Source organism: Rhinopithecus roxellana, chromosome 8 (genome assembly GCF_007565055.1).
Source record: "Rhinopithecus roxellana isolate Shanxi Qingling chromosome 8, ASM756505v1, whole genome shotgun sequence".
Taxonomy (NCBI): domain Eukaryota; kingdom Metazoa; phylum Chordata; class Mammalia; order Primates; family Cercopithecidae; genus Rhinopithecus; species Rhinopithecus roxellana.
This window is the reverse complement of record NC_044556.1, coordinates 132452996-132461126: the sequence shown is the minus strand read 5'-3', so window position 1 is coordinate 132461126 and position 8131 is coordinate 132452996. Positions and strand designations below refer to the sequence as shown.

The window sequence follows — 8131 nt, the reverse complement described above, 5'->3', positions numbered from 1 at the left end:
TAAGCTTGCTGGGAACATCTTCAGACTGGGGAGGCAGGGAAAGAAATGTCTTTGAGAAAAGAGTTCTTTGGGGATGTGGATGTGGCAGGACACTGGGAAAAAAAGATCACACCACCCAGGAGGTTGTAACAAGGAGGGGAACAGTGGGGACATTCAGCCTGGAGGTTCCAGTCCAGAACTCATTCTCCCCAGGACGCTAAGGTCCTTTTATGACAGAAGGGAACTGCCCCTGCTGGGAGCTGCCTTTGGCAATCCCAACCCTCCTTATTTAAATATCAGTACTTCTCAACTTCTATCTGAAAGTGCATATTTAAAAATGAATAAATAAATATCAGTGTTGATCTCCATTCTCCTTTTTGCCCCAAAACTCCATATCCCAGTAGAAAGTCTCAGAGATCTGCTTCTTACCAGCTTGAGGACTAGAATAAAGAAGGAGAAACAGAAATAGATGTGAGAGACACTAACCACCATTATTCCAGCACATACAATGATCTAACTAGCCTATTACAATACAAATCATTTGACCTTTACAATTCTAAGGAGTGAATGGAACTAGCTTCATTTAACTTATAGGGAAAACGAGGCTCAAATTGATTGGGAGATTTTCCCATGGAAACACAGATGGAAGAAACAGGGTGAGTACAACTTGCTTCCCCCAGAACATTCCCTGGTCTTTCCTGCCAGTGCTCACACTGTGTGTTCCACCTAAAGGGCCACTTTTTTTTTTTTTTTTTTTTTTTGACATAGGGTCTCACTCCATTGCTCAGACTGGTGTGCAGTGGTGTGATCACGGCTCAACCTCAACCTCCTGGGCTCAAGTGATCCTCCCGCCTCAGCCTTCCAAGTGCCTGGGACTACAGTCGTGCATCACCACGCTCACCCAGCTAATTTTTTATTTATTTTTTGTAGAGAGAAGGTCTCACTGTGTTGCCCCGTTGGTCTCAAACTCCTGGGTTCAAGTGATCCTCCTGCCCCAGCCTCCCAAAGTGCTGAGATTACAGGTGTCAGCCACTGCACCCAATCCTCATTATTCTTAAAAGGCCAACTCTCATCTACCTCTTGCATCTGGCCATTTCAGATGACTCCAAGGTGGAGGCAAGCGCATCTTCCTCTATCAGATGGGACTTTGTACCTCTTTTATGACAGTCTTCTCCTAATGTGGCCACCTGTGTACATCTTATTTCCTCTCCTAGAATGTGAAATCCTTAAGAACAGTGACAGTGTCTTATTCAACTAGGTATGACCCAAAGCATTTCATAGGAGCATTAGAGAAGTTTCTTGCTCACGGTAGGTGTTTGACACATGTTTGTTGCATGAGAAACACAGAGGCATTGCAAAAGATGAAATCTCAGGTATGCTGGTACCACAGCCCCTTGTTTGCAGCTCAGATGAACTAGATCTGAGGGTTCGCTGTCATCAAAAGCAAACGCTGGCCAGTTGCCAGAGGGCATCTACCCCATCCTGGCTTCTGCTTCAAAGTTTCTTCTAAGTCCCAGCCGCAGCTCTCTTGATCTTTCCCTATTTGCTCATTAAAGTTAATTTGGGACATGAAAACATCCAGAACCAAATATTTCATTAAGTCCAGTTCTTAATGCAGCAACTGCAGACAAAACAGGTAAAAATAGGGCAGAGGTTCTGAGTATGAGTCCAGCAAATGTGGCACCTGTTTAAACCTCAGGCCCTCTGTTCATGGACTGATATCTTCAGTCAGCTTGGGGGATGCTGAGAATATCAAGGGAAGCCAATTATGTCCCTTTATAGAGAAATTTTAAGTATTCAAGGAGCTCCTCGGTTCTCATTCTTGGGGTATTAAAGAAATAACAGGCCAGGCGCAGTGGCTCACACCTGTAATCCCAGCACTTTGGGAGGCCGAGGTGAGCTGATCACTTCAGGTCAGGAGTTCAAGACCCGCCTGGACAACACGGTGAAACCCCATCTCTAGTAAAAATACAAAAATTAGCCAGGCATGGTGGCGCACGCTTGCAGTCCCAGCTACTCGGGAGACCGAGGCAGGATAATCACTTGAACCCAGGAGTCAGAGGTTGCAGTGAGCTGAGATTGTGCCACTGCACTCCAGCCTGGGTGACACAGTGAGAACCTCTCTCAAAAAAAAAAAAAAAAAAAAAAAAAAAAGAAGAAGAAGAAGAAGAGGAAGAGGAAGAAAAGAAAGAAAGAAACGACAATTTTTGTAAAAAGTCTCATTGAGAGTCCTGGAAAAGGACTAAGATACCAATTATTAATATCAGCTACCTTTTTCTGAGTTATTATGAGGATTGTGCTGAGTATTTTTACATAAATTATGTTTTCTAATCCATACAGTAACAGTAACCCTCTGAAGTGACAGAAGTTAAGCTATTGGCTTGAGCTCTTATAACTACTGAATGGCAGAAAACATGACAAAGGTGAGGCTCCCACCATGGCAGAGTAGTCCTAGAGTCTGTACCATTAAATGCCTCACTGTGTTGCTTGTTAGGGTATCTCATAATGTCCTTTTCTTTCTTTTCTTTTGAGACAGAGTCTCGCTCTGCCACCCAGGCTAGAGTGCAGTGGAGCGACCTCTGCTCACTGCAAGCTCCGCCTCCTGGGTTCACGCCATTCTCCTGCCTCAACTTCCTGAGTAGCTGGGACTACAGGTGCCCACCACCACACCTGGCTAATTTTTTGTATTTTTAGTAGAGATGGGGTTTCACTGTGTTAGCCAGGATGGTCTTGATCTCCTGACCTCATGATCTGCCTGCCTCGGCCTCCCAAAGTGCTGGAATTACACCTTGTCCTTCTTAACAGGAAGAAAGACACTAGCCAATAACTGCTGCATTAGATGGTGCTGCTCTGAGTGAGATACCAGTGAGGTGAGGCCTTGATGTTAATTAAATCTCATATATAAAATTCATTTATTTGAGGAACAAAAGAGTAGGGGCTTCACACAAACTACTGGTGCTACGAGAAACCAAGGACATCTTTGCCTGTGACATGCCTCTATTGCATGTCAAGGCTCTTAAGATCCAATGGGATTGTTTGTAAAGTTTGACAAAGCTGGAGCTAGAGGAATGAGGAAAGCTGGAGAACACAGAAATATGGTAAATTGTCCCCAATCTCAGGCTTCTCTAATATTCCATTCTAACACACTTATCTTTTTTTAGGGGAAATTTTAATTCTAGTAAGTGTAAGTTACTCATTCTTATGGAATTATTCTTAAAGGAAGAACTGGGGTCCGAAATATATCAGTAAGTCTAAATACATTAATGATCACAATAAATTTAAGTATCTTAAATTCCTTTGTCAAAGTAACACAGATCTTCTGAATACCCTAAACTATAGTGTTAAACTATATAGTATTTAAAAGACATATTCTTAAACTAAGGGGACACAAAAAGGCTGACAAATAGGCATTAAAGTATACTAGATAAATAATAAAAGAAAGCACATGCTATAATGCCTAATATCTGACAAAAGAAAATGAAATGAGAAGCATTAACAATTAAGAGGGGCAAAGATATTTTTCTTTCAATTGTGTTCAATTCACCAAGAAGATAAAACAGTTATGAATCTTAATGCATTGACAATGTGGCATTATATTTTTGTATATATAAACATATGCATTAAATAAATGCTGATAGAAATAAAGAGAAATAATACAGAGCCACGGTCAAACAACATAATACATTCGTTTCAGAAATAATCATATCATATATAAAATTAATAAAAATTAATTGCATTTGAATTGATTTTAAAGATTTGAATTAATTATTTTGAATATTTGAATACTGTTCAAGGAACATTTATTAAGAAAAAAATACATCCCCTTGCTCTCCCCCACTCCGCTCAAAGCAGAAATAACATCAACATAAAAAGAATGGTAGAAGGAGGCCGGGCGCGGTGGCTCAAGCCTGTAATCCCAGCACTTTGGGAGGCCGAGACGGGTGGATCACGAGGTCAGGAGATCGAGACCATCCTGGTCTACACGGTGAAACCCCGTCTCTACTAAAAAATACAAAAAACTAGCCGGGCGAGATGGCGGGCGCCTGTAGTCCCAGCTACTCGGGAGGCTGAGGCAGGAGAATGGCGTAAACCCGGGAGACGGAGCTTGCAGTGAGCCGAGATCGCGCCACTGCACTCCAGCCTGGGCGACAGAGCGAGACTCCGTCTCAAAAAAAAAAAAAACAAAAAAAAACAAAAAAAAAGAATGGTAGAAGGAAACAAAACAATATATTTGGAAATTAAGACATTCTTCTAGATAACTTTTGTGTTAAAGATAAAATAAAAATAAACATGGAAAAACTAGTAAGAAGTGAATGGTAACTCCATATATCAGAGACTCTAGATTGCAGCCAGAGTAGAATCAGGAGAAAAAGGAAGTCTCCTCCAAACCCTACAGGGATTATGAGTAAGGGGCGGCTGAGCTAGTTGCCCCTTATAGGTTCATCCCACATTGCCAATTCTCCTGAGCTTTCAGACTTCTTAGAGTGGCACTATCCAATACAGTAGCTGCTAGCCCCAAGTGCTAAATTTAAATTAATTAAAGTAAAATAAAATTCAAAATTCAGTGTCTTAGTTGTTCTGGTCACATTTTAAGTACTCAATAGCCACAGGTGGCTGGAAGTTATTGTGCTGGACAGCACAAGCTACAGAACATTCCATCGTAGAAATAGAAAGTTCTGTTTGGCAGTGCTTCTCTAATGTTTGCCAGGGACATTCCAAAATGTCAATTCCACTGACTGTAGGCCACTACTGAGTCCAGGTTTCAACTGGCCAACCTAGCGGACTGTATGTACTACTTCTATTTGCTCAAGCCAACATATTAAATTCCGAATCTCAGGGAAGTAAACTCATATTGAGAAATGTGGTTAAGTCAGCTCTTCGATTTTACTTTAGATGGTTAAATAGCTTTAGGATTCATTCATAGCCGTGCTCCCCAAACTCTGGCCAAAACTGATTGGTAAAGTCTCATAATTATTGTAGTGTGTCAGTTTCCTCTCCCACCTCAGACCAGGTCTTGTACATCCTTACCTGGGACCTACTGTTGTTATGATCCTGGAGGTACTTAGAGAAGTGGGAGTGGATCCTACAGAAGTCAGCATCCCATGGGGATGGCATTCTCCCAGGTGCAGTCATTGAAAGGTGTTTATAAAGAGGAAAGTGCCCTCTTTGGTGGGAAGAGGGGTTTCCTCAATCAAAAAAGAAGGTCATACAGAATTGGGGAGTTCAAAGTTTTCAGCCTGCCCAGGCGCAGTGGCTCACACCTGTAATCCCAGCATCTTGGGAGACTGAGGCAGGCAGATTGCTTGAGGTCAGGAGTTCGAGACCAGCCTGGCCAACATGGTGAAACCCCGTCTCTACTAAAAATACAAAAATTAGCTAGGCATGGTGGTGTGGGCCTGTAGTCCCAGCAACTCGGGAGGCTGAGGTGGGAGGATCACTTGAGCCTGGGAGGTGGAGGTTGCAGTGAACTGAGGTTGTGCCACTGCACTCCAGCCTGGGTGACAGTGAGACCCTGTCTCAAGAAACAAAACAAAACAAAACAAAACAACCCAAAGTTTTCAGCCTCACCTCTTTCTCCTTCTCATATCTCAGGATCTCCCTCCTTCTCCCACCAGTGTCCTTTTAGTCTTAGAGACTGGCAGGGGCAAGCATTTAATTGGCTCTGCCACTGTGCAAGTCATACAATCCAGCGCTTGATGTCATCTTTGCCATATCTGCCATGAAACTAGAAGAAATGAGGGATTCCTTCAAAGTTGGCATAACAGTGCTTTCATTTTCCACCCATCTTCTGAATTGAGTATTTAAGGCCTTCAATTTTTCTTTTCACTCTGTACACTCTCTTGGGCAGCACTGTCCAATACAACCTTCCGCATGGATAAAAGTGTTCTCTACCTGTGCTGCCCTATAATATAGCAGTCACTAGCCACATGCGGTTTTTGAGCACTTGAAATGTGGCTAGTGTGACTGAAGAACTGAATTTTAAATTTTATTTAATTTTAATTAATCTTAATTTTAATGTAAATAGCCACATGTGGTTAGTGGCTACCAGACTGGACAGTGCAGCTCCAGGGCACCAAAAGGAGTTAGCTGACCACAAATTTTTATAATCACTATTGTCATCATCTTACCAATTTGCTAAAGTCACTTCCTCTCCCAACCCCTTGTCCTCCACTTGCACTTCAGTCCATACAATAATGGTGTGATTGTGATGCCACCATAACTTAGAAATGAAATGTCTCCTTTTCCCTGGCAAGGAGGTTATCCATGCATTTCTAAGTGTGAGAGCAACCTAGTCCCAGAATTCTATCTTCAGGGCCACTCCTGAGGCCACTCTTGATATCTGTTACTCTATCAATCATTGATCTAGAATTGCACACTCAAATGGGGTAAAACAGTTATGTGTTAACTAAAGGAGTCATTTAAAACACTGTTGGCAGGGAAGCTAACATATCCAAGAGTTAGCGACAGTGAAGAGCCACTAACCACACCTAGGCACAGGGAAGCAGCCGACCAGACCTGAGGGGTAGCTCTAGCTATAGGAGCTGGCCTCCTGCTGGAGCTGGGGCCCTCTGTAGGTGATGCAAACAACCTCTGCACTCAGCAGAGAGGCTACCTGGGAATGGATATGTCAGACCCATTCTCCTCCTGCTCACCACCCTCCTTCCTCCTTCCTGTGCCTTCCTTTAACAAACCCAACCAGAAGCCAGAATGTGAAGAAGGTTGTTATTGCCATCCATAAAGTGCGGCCTCCAGAGACACAGAAGGTGGGCAAGGGTGGAGGGTGGTTCTAAAGTTGCAAACAAAACATTTCTCTGTTTGTGCTACTACAGTAGCTCACCCATGTTTGAACTATTAAGAAAAAAGTCTGGACAGATGAGACCTGGACTCTGACCTTGTGCTGATTCCCCATAGAAATGCCACCTGTGAATTCCTGATGAAGGCAGCTGGTCTTCCCTCTCCTAGAGCTATTTCCTAATGAAATGAAATGAGTTATAAACTTTAACAATGACAAACACAGTGAGGAAAACTTAAGCAACCAAAGAAGGACAAATTTAAAAGGTGATTTTGAAAGAATCTTACAGTAAAACATAGTAAAAAGCAGTTTTCTATGACAAGTCTAGAGATGCTTCCTGGTACCTTCCCCACAAACAAGTCTTGTTATTGAAATCCTCTAAAATGCATTCAACACATCACTCACCATGAAACTCTGTAATTCTAAATAATTCTTTAATATAGGTTTGTATATGTAGTGTGTGAGTATGTATACTACACTTTTAGCGATATTGTAAGCTCTGTGAGGACAAGATTACGTCACCACAATCAGTAAATTCCTATTTACTGGATTCCTGAGGACCTTCTTGCTCACTGGAGCATTTCATGATGCTAGACACAGTGGTAAAGGCTGTACCTGGGGCCTCTTGGGACTATGGGATGGTGCATCAGGGAGACAGACGTTGGGGGAGTCTCACCATGGAGTAGACAGGCCACAAAGGACTTCCTCGGCTCTTTTGATCAGTCTGAGTTTCCCCCACGAAACAGTTTTCCTGGTACTCTGTGTCCAGACTCTGGAGCTGTCTGGCAGTTCTGCTAATCATTCACCACCTTTGGCTTCTTTCTCAGCTACTGTGGGCAGTGTGTCTGGTTTGGGATGGGTGATTCCTATCTTCAAAGTCCTGGGATCAGGATGTTCATGTTTTAAACGAACAACACGTAGCTTTGATGCCTGGCCAAGGAGGGGGACTGGACACCACAGATAGAAGGTTATTTTGGGGTTATTTATTCTGCATCCATATAATTTTCAGCCTCAAACATCTGGTGTTCCAGTGCACACTTCTGCCCTCCTCCTACTCTGACTGTCGACACCCTGTTTCAGTTGTCAGGAGTTAAATAGCGTAGCCAGAAGATGAATGGTATTCGTTTGTCCCCCACATCTACTGTGTCCCTAGACCCACTTCCCAAAGGCAGTAGAAGTAATATTACTAGTGAACAAATTTAGCCCACCTGCATGCCTGCAGTCCATTCTAGGTAGAACTAGGTTACTCAGAAGCAGGCACTTGTTCTTCGCTGATGGTAAACACTTATGGGAGCACTGGAGTTCACTGCACCAGGGGACAATTTTCCTCAGGGCAGTTCAGTGATTTCCCAGAGCACA

General features: G+C 43.0%; 1 long non-coding RNA gene across 1 annotated transcript; it reads right to left on the bottom strand.

Moving 5' to 3' along the window:
• Positions 1-292: 292 nt before the first annotated feature.
• LOC104666787 lies at positions 293-7859 on the bottom strand. The gene is made up of 4 exons (XR_748597.2): positions 7449-7859; positions 6872-6951; positions 6108-6225; positions 293-419 (listed from the first exon to the last, which is right to left on the bottom strand). It is a non-coding gene; the product is annotated as an uncharacterized LOC104666787 (long non-coding RNA).
• Positions 7860-8131: the final 272 nt, after the last annotated feature.